General features: G+C 44.2%; 1 long non-coding RNA gene across 1 annotated transcript; it reads left to right on the top strand.

The window, feature by feature from the left end:
- Positions 1–15,257: 15,257 nt before the first annotated feature.
- On the top strand, positions 15,258–18,711 carry LOC308628993. Its single transcript, XR_014017617.1, has 4 exons — positions 15,258–15,405; positions 16,108–16,238; positions 16,558–16,748; positions 18,241–18,711. It is a non-coding gene; the product is annotated as an uncharacterized lncRNA (long non-coding RNA).
- The last annotated feature ends 70 nt before the right edge of the window (positions 18,712–18,781 follow it).

The following is an 18,781-nucleotide window of genomic DNA, read 5'->3' as shown; positions in this document are numbered from 1 at the left end:
TCGCTGGCCCCGGAAGGTGGGAGGCGGGAGGCTGGGAACCCGCCGCCTGAGGTTTTCTGGTCGCTGGCCGAGGCCTGAGGGCCGCGGCTGGGGAGGTAGAAGGGCCCTGACGGGGGTTTGTGAAATAGCAGCCCCCGATTTCTGCCTCAGAAGTGGCAGCCGGCACCTCACGGTCAGCTAGCTATCTCTTAGCAAGTTGCAGCCTAGAGTTCTAAAACCTCCCTTGAATATGAATAAAATAAGAACGAAAGACATGGGTAATTTCTCAGACTTCTCCACTGAGGGGCGTCCCTCCGGAGGGTAATGAGTTAACAAAGGAAACCAATAATAATAAACCCATTTTGTGACACCACCGGCGCCACGAATCTTTTCATTTAGCCTCGGTAACCATACTAGATGACATCCCTCTTTTATATAGATTTAACTAGGATCCGGAATTTAAGCTGAGGTATGTCTGACTCCCCTGCAATGGGATGCCACGGATGGTAGGGCTCAGAGCCATTTTAAGGATGAGGAAAGTGAGGCCAGAGGAGATCTGTGGTTGGCAAAGCGTGAACTAAATGTCTCCAAATTCCCAGCCTTCGTCCTGCTGCACCAGACCCCCTGGAAAGAAGGCTCTTCCTGTCTTCTTCCTTGGAATGGGTGGGGGTCTTCCCTTTACTTTTCTGAAAAGTTAAGATGCCTCGGCAACACCAAGGGTAAGCGGATTTGGATACTTGGAACGAAAGTGAAAGGGAAGGAGGTTAAAACAGAAGAACACAAGTGTTGTTTTCTTGAGCGTAACAGCCAGTCGGATTATCTAAACCTACAAAACACGAGGCAGGCTGTCTGACCCTTGAGGAGAGAACTAAACGTTATGGAAATGCCGAACACGGGCGCCACCTGGTGGGGCTTGGGGACTCACTGCCCCAAGCCTGCAGAGCATAGTCCAGAAACCTGAACATTTGCATCCAAGGCTCATTTCCGTGAGACTCAAAGTCAGAGTCCCTGTTCTCATGTCTTTAGTAAAAATGCCCTTAAAATCCAAAGGCTCTTCACTTTATAAATTACTAATGTGTCCGTTTGGGGAACTTTACAATCAATGTTTTCTTTAGCCTATGATAAAAATATAAATTCAAAGATTTTCTTCCATGATGATTTAAAATTTTTTTCTAATCTTATGAATAAGCTTTTTTTCCCTAGCCTCGCCCAGCCCCTCCCCCACCCCTCCCCAACCAGAACAATCCTGCTTTCATGTGGGTTTGTATTTAGACTCCTATGGAAGATGTTGTTTGAAGGAAGAGTTCCATGGCAGCGAAAGGTTTGGACTAGATTGTTGCTGAGGTCCTTTCCAGCTCTAAGGTTGCAAACTTGTATTAAGTAATCATTGTTCTTAGTACTTATGTGGACCCCTCAGACCACTTTACTGCACTAAACGTTTCGATAGGACTTGCCCCCCCCCAAGTTTTCTTACCTCCTTCTGAATCACTGCTCTCTCCAAGTCTGCTTTAAGACATAGCTATGTAAGCCACCTTGAGGCATTCTGCTCCCCTTCCTGCCCCTGAGATAGGAAGCACAGAGGCCTCCTTTGTCTTTCGGCTACTGATCCCAAGGTCACGGGAGGGAGGATTACACGAGGATGCTGGCACTTCATGAGTCTCCGACCTTAGTGACCCAAGTAATTTCTTCAAGGAGCCCCTGTTTCATAACAGTGTGGCTGGATTAAAGCCCAATGGGGGATCTAGCAGGAGCCCCCACACCCCAGCTGAACTGCTGCCCTGTGCGCTCCAGCTCCTGAGCCGCTTCTACATCATTTACGCCCTTTCTTCCCTTCCCGTTACCAAGAAACTGGGTTTGCCTCTTGGTGGGTGTTGAGCCAAAAGATGCAATGAAATCACAGAGTGAGAGAAGGAAGGATTTATTACTTGCAGCAAGTAAGGAGAACCCTGAGGATCTTTCCCAAAACAGTGTCTCCCAGAACTGTCAAACTGGAGAAGTTTTAAGCATATTCATGATTGACAGAGCTCAAGCTTCAGTTGATTGAAGTCATGAAGTTCATAAAACGTCAACATCATTATCCCTAAGGTTCCAGTTGATCTGGTTGCTGAGCACTTCAGGCTAATCTTTGCCATTGAAAGAGAACTGGGACTCTTTAGAACTTCTCTTGCCTAATAACAGGTAATGTTTCTGCATTCTTTTCTTCCCTTAAGATCATTAATTACTGAGACCTGTGCAAGGGCAAGCATTGTGGCCAGGCTTAGATAACAAAATGGCTTCTGTCAAGAAAGCCATGCCTGGTTCTTTTTCTCCAAGGATCCCCTACCCTATCTGCTTATGCTCCCTAGCCCCACTCAAGAGTAGTTCAAAATTTCCATTGTCTCTCTCAGTGCAGCTAAAGCCAGATTTACCTATCGTGGATTAGCCAAATATCCAGTAAGATACCTGCTTGCCTGTTGAAGCCAGTTCTAATATATCTGCAAAATAAGGAACCCCTAAAAAATAAACAAGAAAAATGGGACTATTCCAGCCTCTTCAAAAATCATCAGAACATTCCGAATGTGATTATAACAGTTTCAAATGTAAATATGAAGAAAATATTCCTATGGCCACATGCACCTGGAATATTGTGATGAAACAACTGTTGGTGGGTTATGTTTAAATTCTCTTCAATAACTATAAATTATTCTTTGCAGCATGATGTGCCATAATGCATAGTATACCATATTAATCACAAAATTGGAATGCACTTTAAAAAAATCATTTATAGAGAACCTATGAAACTCACCATTTTCCCCAAGCTATGTCGACCTCAAGTTCACCTGAGCTCCAGAAACATGTATAGCTATTTTCAGAAACAGAGATTTAACTCACGGAAACACTCAAACCATGTCATTTTTCTGAAGTTTCAGAAAGCTGTCTCTCTTCTGAACCTCATGGACTTCTGTTACCAAACTCAGGTTCAGCTGTTCACCACTCAAAAACCCATACTTGAGAGGCAAGTGTTGCTTGGAAAGGAAAGGTTGCTTTATTCAGGAGGCTGGCAACCTGGGGAGAAGGCAGACTTGTGTCCAAAAACCAACTCCAGAGATTCTGCTGGACCATGAAAGTTTTCAAAAGGAGAATCATTTGGGGAAGGGGTCAGAGTCTTCATTATCTTCTACCTTGTACAGACTTCTGATTGGTTGGTGGTGAGGTAAGAGGGTGGTGTTCCCAGAATCTAGTGCTTAGCCTGAAGTTACCATCCTCCACCTGGGAGGGGGCCTTAGTTCCTGCAGAAGAACTCAAACATATATTGTTATGTATATTCCTTGAAGAGGAACCAGGAACCTGCCCCATGCTGCACTACTGTTTCTTGATTGCTCCTCCTTTCTTTCTGCAATCCCTCCCTTCCCTGATAAGCAACTGTTTGAATCTGCCCTTTGGAACTCAGGAAAGGTCAAGGAGGCTGAATGAAGACTATTTCCTACAGAGAAGGAACAGGGGACATGGAGAGGATTTATACCTTGGAGGGCCCCACAGGGTCCTGCAAGGTTTCACTTCCTGTACTTCTTCCCTCTCTCTCTCTTCCCCAAGCTTTGAAAGTTGCCCCATTAATGCTTCAGAATCTTGAAAACAACAACAACAGCAACCAATAAAATCCCTATGCTTCTTCCAATACTGTAGACACTTGGTTCTATGTCTCCTAAATCCTGAAGTTTGTCCTTATTGATCCCTAACCCCAGAAAGATTTGTCTTTTCCCAAAATATCTGTCACCTCTTCTCACTCTTCCCAAGTCAACATGACCAGTTCCAGCGACAGACCTGAGGGGCCATGTGAAACTATGTTTCTGAAGTTTGAAAACCTAACCAGGACTCTTTCTAATATAATTACCGTTTTTAAAAAATATATTCATTTATTTATTTTGGCCGCACTGGGTCTTAGCTGCGGCACGCAGGATCTTCGTTGAGGCATGTGGGATCTTTAGTTACGGCATGCAGACTTTTAGTTGCAGCATGCATGCAGGGTCTAGTTCCCTGACCAGGGATAGAAGCCGTCCCCCTGCATTGGGAGCGCAGAGTCTTACCCACTGGACCACTAGGGAAATCCCTAATTACCATTTATTAAGTCTATTATGTTCCAGGTACCATCAGAAGTGCTTTACATATATTTTCTCATTTAAAACTTATAACAGTCCTGTGAGATAGGTATTATCCCTATTTTACAATTCAGAAAACATTCTCAAAGATTACCAACTTGTCCAAGTTCACCCAGCTGGTGTGTGGTTCCAACTAAAAATTGTCACTTGCCATCGGGCACTACAAAAATGAAGTCTCAAGCCACTGCAGTTGCTGACCTTCAACACACCCTGAAAGGAGTTTAGGGTAGAGATCAGGAATGAGGCCTTCTGTGCTCTGGGAGAAATTGGCAGAACAGGCCTTCAGATAGTTGGATATTTTCAGAAGGTTTTATGAGCCCAGTTTCTTGCATCTTCTCATATCTAGAGAATCACTAAAATCATAAACGGAGACATCTGCTCCTCATGAGTAGCAACAAGCTTCTGCCAAAATGTGTGCTTGACTGCATGTATCCCTCTTCACCAAAATCACATATATACTGACTTCCACCCTTACCTCTTCAGAGCAGTTTATCAGAGTTATCTGAGAGGCTGTCTTCTGGGCTATAGTCCTCATTCGCCCCAAATAAAACTTAACTCACAACTCTCATGTTGTGCATATTTTTCCAGTCGACAGTTTTGGTGACCATGAAGGGACGCAGAGCAGACTTCTCTCCTTTACCTGAACCCTGGGAGAAACTGGAACATTGATACCAGCAGAGACCTCTTGTGTCCATCCACCTCCTTGGAGAGTCCAGACGAATTTGGGTGAGTCTCTCCTGGTTCTTGGATCTCCTGTATTGGTTGATGATCCTGAGTTTTATTTGGCAGTGTATAACAGGTACCTGGCCCCCGGCTGAAACATTCCGGGGTGTGCGGGGGTGGGCTGTCTGAAAAACAATGGGGTTTGCTCAGTTTAAAGACACTGAGCGGTCTGGGCTGAGTAGTTTGGTAAGAAGCTGATCTGACTCTTTTCCTCAGTTTGGCTGCCTTCATAGAATTTGTCAGGATAAAAGTGAAGATGTTACATGAGAGCTTTGCTCCAAAGAAGAGGGACAAGACTCCTCCTGGTCAGTTAGAGCTTTCTCAGGCAACTGAGATATGTATGGGAGTGGTGGAGGCAGAGTCCTCATACCGTGCAATGGTCCCACAGGGCAATCCACACATTAATTAAAAGACTTGCTCATCCAGGAATCATGTATAAGAATTGGCCATTCAGTGATCCGAGCACTCACAGTGGTCTTAGACCACTGAAGGGTGAAACTGAGCCACATAAGAGGGCTGAAACGACTCTAGGGTGATGCCTGGAGGAGTTAAGCTCACAAGCCGCACACTGGCCCATCACACAATTTCATTAGTAAGTTTTACCCCTGACAAATTCAACTTTAAAATGGGATATAGAGCCTCTCAAACAGAGACATGAGGAGCATCAGAAAGCCAGCCTCTGACTAACACCCCTGCCAGGTTTATGTATGTCCAAAACTTATATTTACAAGTACTTACTTATTTGGAATTAAAGGGAAACTTTGCCCTGAAAATAGCCAATATGGGCTCTTTTATTTTGTATGCAGTTGTTAGAGAAAGCTGGCTTAATAAAACATCTTTTCAGAATTCTGACCCTTGAGGGAACAGGTCCTTCTAGGAGAACATGCTTTTCTCTCCCTGTGCCTTGAGACCAGGGCTCTCAGGAACAGTTATCTAGACCATCTCTAATTCCAGAGACTGAGGAGAAAAACAGGGAGGAAAGAGGCCTTTTGAAATTTGACTTATTCTAACTGTTACAAAGTAGTGAGTTTTATATTGTAACACCTGATTCATGACTAAGTTTTAAAATAAAACGATGAGATCTCTGATTGTGTCTGTCTATATGTCCATGTGTGCACATATGTCTTTACCTTTGGATGGTATTATCAAAATTAATTTGCAAATGAGCTCTACTTAATTGGCTTAAAGTAAATTAAGCATTTATAAAAATTCTCAGAAATAAAAAAGGAAACTATCCAGAATGAATTTCAAGTTCATGTCAACTGGGAAATATTCAGCATTAAATTAATACCTGGTATTAAGGTTTGTCGGTAGATTTAATTAATACAGACATGTCTTAGAGTCATCAACATTAAGTATACTTTTATTGTACCTAGGTTTAATAAAAGTCAAATAAGATCTTATTATATCTGTTGCAAATTTGTCCACAAGAAAAATAACTTGGTATACTGAAATGTTTTATTACTAAATTAAATGTAAATGAGAAAAGAGGTTTTGGGTGAACTCTTTAGGAAAATTGTTTTAGGAATATCTACTTAAAAATATTCTCTCCAGATACTTGGCAACTTTAAAGTTTAGAGTTGTACTAAATTAAGCTAAGTGATGGAAGTTTATTGAATGACTAGGTCATTCCCAAATAAAATAAGATAATGAAACCTTAGGTACTGAACACTGGCTTCCTTTTACAGGGAAACTAAAGGCATTAAGGACTATTAATAAACATGTCTGGGGCCACACTGAGATATTTTCTATAAAAAAACATGTTTTTTAGAAATTATTACTGGTATTTATGTTTGCCAATCTACAGAATGAAAATGTAAACAACAGTTCATAATTGCATACTTCTTAGTCTTCACTAGAAAGTAAGGTTTTAAGAGTTGTGAATTCTAATTAAATACGTAATTAAAGCTACTAGAGATAATAAAGGAAACATTTCCGCATATAGTAGCAAAGTAGGATGTGTGTCTTCAGTAAAAGAAGGTATGAGGAATGGAATTGCATTTTGTTAAGGGAAAAATGTAATTTTGTTCTAGAGCTGGTTGTTTATGGATGGGAAAAAATAAGGGACACACTAGTATGGATACAGAAAGTTACAGAAGGTTTATGGAAAAGGAATCCTGAGAAAAGAGTTCTGTGCATGGTCAGGATTGGCTAAGTGTAGAATACATTTAATTGAGTAAATGAATTTGAGAAATAAGCTGGTGCAAAACCTGAATTTGGTTTTTCTCTCTGTTAAGATGACACAGTTTTCTTAGAATATTGATCCACTTTTGATAACAGATTGTAAAGTTTCTTTTACCTTTAACTGGTAACATGTTATAACTGTCTGTAATTGCCTTTGAAATCTTTTTGTCACTTTGGTTAAGTGGATAAGCATTGTTTCACAGTGACCTATGATCCTATTTGACCAAGAGTTTTAAAAACTTTTAGATATTTTTTGACAAAGTTCCCAAATCAAATTCTAAAGATGTTCCTTTGACCTCTAGCTAACTTTGACCTCTAGCTAGCATCAAAGGGCTCCCTGAAACATCCCAAAGAGAGGTATTAAACTAATTAGGTTCATTTGGTATGTTAAATTACATGGGAAGTATTGTCAAATGAGTAATAAATCTTCTTAGGTTGTATTGCATGGGTAAATATCATTAATATACATAGTCTAGAAATTACCTAAAATTCCTAAAAATCTGGTATGTCCTGGTAAAATTTATCCGTCATAATTCTGGTTATTGTCCTAAAGTGTCACAGCAGTAACCAAGTTTCTTTGTCAATAGCATTGTAATCAGGTCTTTAACTGTGCCTTCTTAAGTCTTTTGTCATTCATAGACAGTTATTGTCTTACACTTATGCCTTTGCAAAAATGCTTCCTCTTCAAGAAGATTCATAGCAAGGACTTTTGGACAAGTACAGATTTCTGATAACTTTTAGAGCATTTTGCTGAACTGGGTAAGAAATTTTAAAATTCTACTGGAAAACCGGATGGCTTCATGAAACTATTAACAGAAACGAGTAGCTACATAGGACTGAGTGAACTGATGAATGTGGTTATAATTTTTATGGTTTCTGTCTAAAACATTACTGGCTTTTAATCTGTGTTTTCCAGCCATAAGCAGACCCTTCCCTCAAGCTAGTTATGACTTACAGCAATTTGGTAAGTTGTACCTCTGTAAACAGAATTGAAACATTTATCTTTTCTGTCTACCTGATTCCTTCAGAAATTGGAAACTCATAGGTTCCCAGTAGCCTTATCAGATAAATAAGGAAGGCAACCTCCTGGCTGGTGATATTGTGGGGATCTTGAAAAGGGAGTAATTCACCCAAATCTGTAAGGCAAAATCTGTGACAAGCCTTTGGCATTGCTTTCCTTGACCTTGAGGTCTTTTGTTTTTTTAATATTCATTTACTTTATTTTATTTATTTATTTTCCTCCTTTTTTTGGCTGTGCTGGGTCTTCATTGCAGCACACAGGCTTCTCTCTAGTTGTGGTGCGTGGGCTTTCTCTCTCTAGTTGTGGCGCGCAGGCTCAGTAGTTTTGGTGCACAGGCTTAGTTGCCCTGTGGCACGTGGGATCTTAGTTCCCCAACCAGGGATCAAACCCATGTCCCCTGCATTGGAAGGCAGATTTTGTACCACTGCACCACCAGGGAAGTCCCTGAGAGGGCTTTTTTAAAAAAAACTTCAGTCCGAGACTCCTAATGAAAAGTTCCCCATGGCCAATATAAAAGATCCTATATGATCAATTACACTTACCTAAGTAATCAGGCCAAGTTTATTAAAATTAGACTTAATATGCAAACAAATTAATCTTAATTTGTCTATATTTGGTAAAAATGAGGGTAATTTTAGAGAGAAAAATTTATGTTTTAGTGGATATCAAATACTAGTTTTGTTAATTGAGGTCTGTATTTACTGCTTAAGCCTCACTTCCGATTCAGCTCCTTGCTATTATGTTATATTATTGTAAAGTTTAATTGAATTATTAAAAGGACACTAATTTGTTTCTGAAGTTTATCTCAGTAATCTATCTTTGGATGAAGATCAGATGCCTCATGACCTGTAGCCAGGGATTATGCATACTGGAAAAAACATCATTTAAAGGACTCTCTCCAACCTAGATGGAAAGACCCTTATCAGGTACTCTTAACTAGCTCATGCACAGCGAAACTGAAAGGAATTGGCTCTTGGATTAATGTTTCCAAAAGTGTCCCCACACTGGACTGGCCTAGAGAGAGGATTGCTGACTTTAAAATCACCTTAAAACAAGACTCAAACAGAGGAGAAACTTCCAGACTAGGATGAGAAGATGACATCTGAAATAGACATCTGACCCAAGATGCTGGACCAGGCCTGTCTACCAATTACTTTGATAATTGCTCACAACTTTGCTTATGAACTGAATGTATTTCACAATCTTATACTGAGTGTAAAGTTAATCCAATTGTTGGCGTATATGGCTATTTACCTATATCCAGTTCTTCTGGATTACTTTGGTGGATTTCTCCACTCCAAGGCTCTAATTGGTTAGCCCTTAGGAAATTTATTGTAGAAGAAAGAAATTATAGTTCTCTTTAGGCCACTATTGATATTACTAGGTGATATCCCACACCTGGTCAATTAATAATACCTGCTCCGACTCTGACCATAAATATGAATTTTCTTTTAGGGTCACTCAAGCTCAATCACAACACCAAGCGGAATCTCAGTCAAAAACCATAACCTCCTGTTTATGAGAAGGAAACCTCACACAGTTCTGGTATGTATCTATGTGGCTAACACCAGGCTATGCTCAAGTTTAAAGGCTCCTTTAGTATATTAAATCATACGAAGGATAACTAGCTAATAACAGTAGGAAATTGGGTCGGGTGCCTTATAAACAATACCAATATATAATTTCCTTTAAAGATAAGACTTGTTATAGAACAGGCTAAGTCAGATGACCTGGGGATATACTGGGCTGCACCTAATAGAAGTTCTAGGCTTAAATTCTTATTTATAACCTTACTAATACTACTAGCTATATCATTTGTATTTTGCCTGTTTTACAAAATCTTTTTTTAAATAAATTTACTTATTTAATTTATTTATTTTTGGCTGTGTTGGGTCTTTGTCACTGCTCGCAGGCTTTCTCTAGTTGCGGCGAGCGGGGGCTACTCTTCGTTGCGGTGCACAGGCTTCTCATTGCAGTGACTTCTCTTGTTGAGGTGCACAGGCTTTAGAAGCTGTGGCACATGGGCTCAGTAGTTGTGGCTAGCGGGCTCTTGAGTGCAGGCTCAGTAGTTGTGGTGCACAGGCTTAGTTGCTCCGTGGCATGGGGGATCTTCCCAGACCAGGGCTCGAACCCGTGTCCCCTGCATCGGCAGGCAGACTCTCAACCACTGCGCCACCAGGGAAGCCCCTGTGTTTGGATTTTTTTGTGAGCATATGTTTTTACTCCTCTTGTGTTAGGTTCACAGGGCTTGTATTAGTTTCTCTTGTATTGTTTGCGGTTAACAAATTACCACAAATTGGGTGGCTGAAAACAACAGAAATGTATTCTCTCACAGTTCAGGAGGCCAGAAGTCTAAAATCAAAGTGTCAGCAGGGTTGGTTCCTTCTGGAGGCTCTGAGGGAGGCTATGTTCCATGTCTCTCTCCTAGCTTCTGGGGGCTGCTGGCAACCCTTGACATTCCTTGGCTGGTGGCTGCATTCCTCCAGTCTCTGCCTCCATTGTCACACGGTGTTCTTCCCTGTCATTAATCCTGTGTAGCCTGAGGGACAGTGGAGTTGGTAGATAAGCAGGGCAATGGGGCATTGTGACTAGTTGTAACAGATACTTTTGGGTCAAATCCTGTCCCCACCCTTAATTTACAGGCTCTCTGAAGGCTGGACCTGAACCCTAGGCTGGGCTGACATCACTGACCTGAGCAAAGATGTTCATCTGCTTCTTTCCAAAGCAAAGGAAGCAGACATCAGCGCTTGCAGACGTGAAGCCCATGTTCCTGCCCTTCTTCCCCAGAGTTTCCCCTCTCTGGATATCCACCCCTAAACATCCAGCCTTCCCATACTCCAGAAGTGTTGCCCAATCCCAGATTCTAGAAATTCTCTTGCCTTCAAGTCCTCTCGAAATGAAATGATAGACAAAACCCAGCCTGTCTGGGCTTGGCTTTGCTGTGGACAGCACAGAACCAGAGGAACTGTGACATTCAGCAATATACCTGCAGCACTTGTCCCCTGAGCCTCTTTCATCTACAGCCTCTGCTGTGTGATCTGGGCAGTTCTAGCTCTAGGTTTGATCACAGGATCCAGAAGTACATTAGGCATCGGTTACAAAGGAACATTTCTCTAAGGGTCTGGTACTATGTGAAAGCCTGACTTTGAAGTTAAGGAAGCATCTTGACTCAGCCCCAGGGCTTTGCATCTAGACTTTGCCTGTGCCCTGCCTGGTCTTCCCTCTTACAGCCACAATAAGAAGCCCACAGCTGGCTGCAGGGCTTCCATTCCTCCTCAGTCACCCCATGCCCTTGGCTTTTCCTTCCTCCTCACCACAGACATCCAGCTCCGAGCTCAAAGGTCCCTGGGAATGCAGGTCATCTGTGGTGTTTTCCCAGAGTCTATTAGGTTCTGAGGGTTTCCAACGACAGGTTTCTACAACAGAAACCTTAGATCAGTCCCTTCCAGATCTATCCCAGGCAAGGAAATAACTGTAACTTTCTGAGATGTAAAAGATTTTACTTCTGAGCAGCTATACAACTCTTTTTTTGCCCAATTGCCAGTGTCTGAGGGTTCCTACAGGCCTCACCTGGGATCGCGCAGGTTCATTAGCTTTTGGGTGTGTGAGTTTGGGGGAGGCAATGAAGAGGAAAGGGGATTTTCAAAAGCCCAGCTGAATATCTAGTTTGAGCAGTCCCAAGTAAAGAGAAAGGACAGGTGGGCATCAAACTCACAAAGAAAGTCCTCACCGTGCTGAAGCAGGGGGCAGCTCAGGGCTCCCAGGGCATGTGTGTCAGGCTGGCTGGGAAGTGGATGCAGCTGTTCTCAGACTGGGTGCTCTGGTCTTGGCTGGCACCCACCTATCCCTGAATACCAGGCAACATATCAGTGCTGAGCTGGGCATAGTGGAACTCTGCCTTCTTCAAATTTGCCTTGTGGTTTTATTTTGCAAGTGCAAGCATCCGATGTGCGTATCTTTGCCTCCTGTGTCCCCCTTTTATACTGTGAGTTCAACATCTTAGGCTTTTAGGTTTTCAATTTCCACATCGTAAGCAAAAGAGCCAGTGGAGGATGAATTCCTGGGAGAAGAGCTGGACTGTACACAGTTGTGGCTTCAATCACAGTGACATGGACCAACTGGCTATCTCAGGATGCACTGGGAGTGAGAAATGCTTGGGTTCCTGTATTAGTTATCCAGTGCATCATAACAAACCATCCCCAAGCTTAATAACTTAAAACAGTGACTATTTACCATCTCATGACTTCTGTGGATCAGGACTTGAGACAGGGCGTAGTGGAATGGCTAGTCTCTGATCCCTGGTGGCTGGGGCCTCAGCTGGGAGGCTTGAAAGCATGTGGGATGGGACGACTTGCCCAGGGCTGGAGGCTGTGCTTCCAAGGTGGCTCAATCACATGGCTGGCAAGTTGGTGCTAGGAGATGGGTTCCTCTCCACACGGACCTTTTGACAGGGCTTCCTGAGTGTCCTTTCAAGATGGTGGGGGCTTTCCCCCAGAGCAAGAAATCTCGGAGACCAAGGTAGAAATGGCAATGACTTAGCCATAAGGAGTCACACAATATCACTTTGGCCATATGCTAATGGTCACAGAAGTCAGCCCTGGTCTCATGTGGGAGGGGACCACATAAGCACATGAAGACCACTGAGAGCCCTCTTGGAGTCTGGCTACCATCATCTACCCTCTGCCCTTCAATGACGCATGTGCCTCTTAAATGCAAAACATATTAACTTCTTCCCCAGGTCCCCTCAAATTTCACTCCTTTATCTGCTCAAAATGAAGGATCTCATCATCGAAATCAGGTCCAGCTGTGGATAATGAGCCTCAGGTGTATTTCCTTGAGTATAGCTGCTTGAGTACAGTTCTTGATCTGAAGATCTGTGAACAAAAGACACAAGCTTTCTGCCCCAAACAAATTTGACATTCAGTGTTGGGACAGGCATATTATAACCACCTGTAACCATTGTAGACACTCCTCAAAGGGGAGAAAAATGGAGTCACTGATTATAGCTAATACGAAATGCATCAAGGCATGTGTTGCCGGTTCCTTGATTATGGCTGAAGTCTTGTGAATGACAGTTCTTGGCTCTACCCTCTGGACTCTAACTTCTACCTTTCCTTTTATACAAATCATAAATCAAAGAGAGCCTGTGTTTGCAGCTTACCCAAGAGTGGGCAGCAGGTTGGTAGCCCTGTGGGGCTGTACTGGAGCCACAAAGGGAAAGTTAAAGAATCTAGGCTTGCTGGACTCAGGGTTCAGCCAGCTTGCCTAGCAACAGGGCCACCGGCAGGGAGCACACAGGTCCCTGATGCAGGCAGAGAAGTTGGGATGGCACCCTCCTGGGGAAAGGGAGATCTTGCTCTGCCAATAGGGAGGCAGGATGCTGTGTACAGCATCCCCTTGGGTCTTGGCTCCTACTTGTCAACCATGAATTAATTTTTAGGCTGCTAATCTGTGCCTTCTTAGCCAGGATATATGGTGTGTACAATAGTTTTCACAGCTTGAAATTTCTAGTATGCCCTTGAATAACCTTCCTCGGCTCCGTGGAAAGAGACTGCTTCCACCATGGCTGTACTGCAACAGGCCTGGTCAACAGCACAGAGTCTGGCATCACACCCCCCGAGTGTGGCTGGGTGGGGGCCCAAGCAGAGAAGGATCTGTGGCACTCTCCTCCTCTGGGCTCCTCTGACGTTGGCTTTATGGCTGGGGTGGTTCAGAATAAAGGCATGGTGGGTCAGAAGTGCAGGAGGAGATGGAGCTGTGGCTGACCCCAGATTAAGGGCACAGATGGTGGTGGACAGAGACTGTGCAAGGCCTCATCTTTGTTATAGCCCAGATGGACTTCTCCTCTGTGTGACTGTATCACCAAATTAAAGCAATCAGGATTTTTTTTTTCTTGGTGGATGGACACTCTGCTCTGAAATTTTCATTAGCAAAATTAAGTTTAGTAGGGGCCAGGACCCCAGGTGATTAAATCCTTGTCTCCAGGGTACACAGCAGTCCCTTTCAGGGAAACCCAATCCCTCACCCCTGCCTGAGACTGTTTTTTGTTTGTTTGTTTTGGACTAATATCTACCATTTATGGGAAAATTTCAAAGCACCCTGCAATATATCACATGCGTTATCTCAGTGGTTTCTCACAGAAGCCCAGTGAAGTAGGTATTACCTCCACATCTTACAGAGAATGTAAGAGTTTCAGAAAGGATAAGCCATTGGCCCAAGATCAAACTGCTAGGGAGAAGCCAAACCATAATTTGATTTTACTATGCCTCAAAATTAGTTTTTTTATAAGCACTCTGAGTTTTTAAAATTGCTTTGCAAACAAAATCCCCTCAAATAATGCCTGAATGCAAAAGGTACCTAAAAAGGTCCAAAAATGTGGGGTTTTTTAACCAAAAACGTTTTAGGGCTTCCCTGGTGGCGCAGTGGTTGAGTGTCTGCTTGTCGATGCAGAGGACACAGGTTCACGCCCCGGTCCGGGAAGATCCCACATGCCGCAGAATGGCTGGGCTCCTGAGTCATGGCCGCTGAGCCTGCGCGTCCGGAGCCTGTGCTCCGCAACGGGAGAGGCCACAGCAGTGAGAGGCCCGCATACCGCAAAAAAAAAAAAAAAAAAAAAAAAAAAAATTTAAATAACAGATTTGAAGATCATTTGTATAGTTTTTTCCTCTTAACAGGAGGTCAAACCTGGACTAAAGTGGATTCCCTCTTATTGTTATTATCACCTCATGTAAATTAAAAAACAGGAAGGAGAAAATCTCGGAAAGAATTCTAGCTGAGGCCCCAAGTGTGCAATAAAATGTAAAGATCTTAAGAAACAAAAGCCCTGAAGAAAACCATTCAAGAGGCCTGCAAGTTTAAGAAAACACGAGTTCAATTAATTTTGCCCAGCTGAACTAAACTGCATGGAATGAGAGCTGGCAGAGCTCCTACTCAACACACTAGAACGCTGATGGAGTAAAAATGAACGGAATCGCTGTTGGCCCCAGAGATACTACAGACGCACCCGCTCAAGCCACTCGCCTAGGCGCAGAGCCGGGCGTAAGGGGTGAGGCGAAAGGGTGCACCGCTCGGCGCAGGGATCCGCCCCGCCTTCTCCGGCCCCGCCCCCCATGCATCTGTTCCCAGCCTTGCCATTAGGGGTGGCCGCGAAGCTGCGCGGCCCCGGTTTCCAGCCGGGCCCTTTTCCCAGCCGGGCCCAAGCATGGCTGCCCCAGGACTGCGGGTTGGGAAGCTGCCGTGCTCGCGCTTTGCTGACAGTCCCTGGCTGCTGTGGTCTCCTTCTCTTCCCCAGGCCCCTCCAGCAGACATGTTTGCCAAGGCCTTTCGGGTCAAGTCCAACACGGCCATCAGGGGGTCGGACAGGTGAGGGAGAGAAGAGCCTGCTCTGCCCACCAGGGCACCCAGACATCTCTCAAGCTCGGCTGGCTCACAGCCTTTTCTGGGCTGGAGGCCGAGGGGTACAGCCGGAGAAGGGACTCCGGGGGGCGAGCAAGGGTGAGTTAGACGTGTTTTGAGAGTGAAGATGGAGAGGAGGCCTGATTTATCTCCCAGGCTGTCTTTTGGATATTTTAGTGAGTTTACGAGAAAGCGTATAATTCAATCAGCGCGTATTGACTGCAGTCTGTTTAAGGTGTCGTGGAGGATGCCAAAATGAAGGAAAACGGGGTCCCTGCCCTACCAAGAGCTTTGAGTCCCTTGGGAGAGATTAGATGGGGCACAGAGAACTACAAGCATACGAGAAGAAGTGTCTAGTGATTACCACTGGCAGGAGAGACAGGTGGAGGGTGAGGTGAGAGGGGATAAGGCACATGTGGTAAGAAGTGTATCTGTTCAGTTTTGCAAATGAAGGTGTCACCTTGGGAATTTTGGAGGCAGTGTTCTATAGTTGTCATTCTTGGTGCCCTAGCAGAGCTGTTTAATCATAAGTTGACAGATTGGCCAAGCATAGATGAGAAAGGAGTGGGTCCAGGAGCTATGTGTGGAGTCAGGAAGGCAGGGCTTAGTTTCCAGTGGCAGGCTAACTTGGGTCGCTTACCGGATCTCAGTTTTTCCCTCTCTTTGTAGAATGGAAAGACATGCCCCAGGAACATGTGAAAATAGATGAGACATTGGATGAGAAAGAGAATGGGAGGTTTTGGAAGAGTGAGAATACGGCATCATCAACCAGTCTTTTTCTTGGGCCTCGTGATTGTATAGTAAGTCTTTTTTTTGTTTTTTTTTTTTTTTTTTTTTTTTTTTTTTGCAGTACGCGGGCCTCTCACTGTTGTGGCCTCTCCCGTTGTGCAGCACAGGCTCTGGATGTGCAGGCTCAGCGGCCATGGCTCACGGCCCAGCTGCTCGGCGGCATGTGGGATCTTCCCGGACTGGGGCACGAACCCGTGTCCCCTGCATCGGCAGGCAGACACTAAACCACTGCGCCACCAGGGAAGCCCGTATAGTAAGTCTTGAGTCCTCAGTATTTATTGGAATCCATCCGGGCAGCATACCTACCAGGTGTGTGCGCTCTCTCTGCAGGAGGAAGCTTCGGGCCGAGGTGACAGCTGCTTTCCCCACTCTTGGAACGGATCAGGTCTCTGAGTTAGTACCTGGAAAGGAAGAACTCAACACTGTGAAGTTGTATGCTCACAGAGGGGATGCAGTGACTGTGTACGTGCGTGGTGGTAACCCCATCCTATTTGAACTGGAGAAAACTCTATATCCGACAGGTATGGCAGTGGGATGGAGATGGCCATTACTATGGTCCTTGCCTAACATCTGTTTCTTCCATTAATCCGTCTTCCTTAAAACAAATAAATGCAAAATCTCCCTAAGAATCTTTTTGGACTTAGTGTCCCTAGAATTGGGTCTTTCAAGATCAGAAACTGCTATAGAAGTGAGGGGGAAAAAGGGTTAACACAAAAAGAGGGTGGTTGCCAAGGGAAATTCTGAGGTGAAGAAACACTGGTTTCTAGTGGGTTAAGTAGGGATTGGAGCAGAGGTCGTGAAAAGGGTGGAGTTTCAGGACATGTAAAAAATGCTTCTTAAAACTTTTACGAGTGGAATTTTCTTAAGATACTGAAGAGATCCTGTGATGGCAAAGAAGCTGGGTTAGTTAAACTCCATACCCAGCTGTCTTAGTGGTGGACTTTGGTTGCGATGTCTCACAGGGATTCTTTCTTAGGCTCTTGTCTGGCTCTCAGGATACTTTGCTTGCTTTCTTTGTCACAGATCTCAGAGAGGCAGTGTCCTTTTCTCTTTTCCATGGCTGCGGACACCTACTTTGTCATTCGGGGCCTTTTCTTCCTCCCAGCTTGGCTGCAGCAGTGCAGTGCAGTCTCCTACCCCAGGCCACCCTACCCCCACCCTGCTTTGCTGCTGTACACATACAAGCCCTTTTTGATCTAAGGGTTTTACTGCTAATCCCTGTGGAAACAGAGAGAATAAAAATAAGAAACATGGGAAAGTTTAAGAATTTCTTACAGGCTGGTGCCCTGGTTTCGGATTACTTGCTTCTGAGGACATAAAAGGAATCCTCGTTGGGGCTCTGTCCCTACTTTTATCCACTATGGCCATGTTTGGCTGCTGCCGTCCAGGTGGAACAATAGGTGCCTCCAAGTCTCAAGTGACACCCAGTTTCTTAAGTCTCCGCCTTCTTCAAGACTGCAGCCTCTTTGAGAAGGGAGTCAGCCTGATGTAAACTATATGGAATGTCTTTCCCACAGGAAAAGGGGCACTCCGTTCCCAGAGAGGGGAAAACGGATACTGGACAGGCAAAAGCAGATGTTCACTTCATCACTAGTTTTAGCCTTACACATAAATATCCAACTTTGGCAGCTAAACAGACTCTTAGAGCTGTAGCTCACTTCATGTGTCTTCCGACCAGTAAAAGTGATAACTTCTCAAGATCATAGATTGAGAGAAACTACTGCAAAGAGCCCAGTATAAATATGTAAAGAATGCAGGTCTCTAAAGCTAAAGGAAGCAAGGATTCTCAAGTAAATAGCATATAACATATAAACCGCTTCACAAACTTGGGGTAACCTAATAAAAAAAAAAAAGAATGCAGCTTCTTTGGGCATCCCCTTACAACCTTCTCTCTAGCTTTGACTTGAGTTTCTTTCTACATGTTGATTAATGTGGCCTTAGTGTTTGGCTTTGCCATTCCCCAGGGGGTTGACTTTTGGGCAGTAAGTGTTTTCTGGCTCTCTTCTTGGACAGTGTACACCCTGTGGTCTTATCCTGATCTTCTAGCAACATTTACAACATGGCCCCTGGTGCTTGAAAAACTGGTGGTGGGAGCAGGTAAGAGTATTTTCCTATATTCTGGATAGTGGCTGAAACCTACTTAGTAAAGGCCAACTACTTTAATAAATGTACCCATTTTGTGCATTCATATGATTGAAAAGTAGAATTTTTCCCTCATGTCTGTTGCATCTCTTACTTGGCTGCTTCCATAAGCTCTCTGACCCTGCTGTAAGGCTTAAATAAGATAAGTGACATGGGGGGCTTCCCTGGTGGGGCAGTGGTTGAGAGTCCGCCTGCCGATGCAGGGGACGCGGGTTCGTGCTCCGGTCCGGGAAGATCCCACATGCCGCGGAGCGGCTGGGCCCGTGAGCCATGGCCGCTGAGCCTGCGCGTCCGGAGCCTGTGCTCCGCAACGGGAGAGGCCACGACAGTGAGAGGCCTGCGTACCGCAAAAAAAAAAAAAAAAAAAAAAGATAAGTGACATGAAAGTGCTCTGTGAACTGCCATATGCTAT

The sequence above is a fragment of the Mesoplodon bidens genome, assembly GCF_964165515.1.
Source record: "Mesoplodon bidens genome assembly, chromosome: 2".
NCBI lineage: Eukaryota > Metazoa > Chordata > Mammalia > Artiodactyla > Ziphiidae > Mesoplodon > Mesoplodon bidens.
This window is presented reverse-complemented; position numbering and strand designations above follow the sequence as displayed.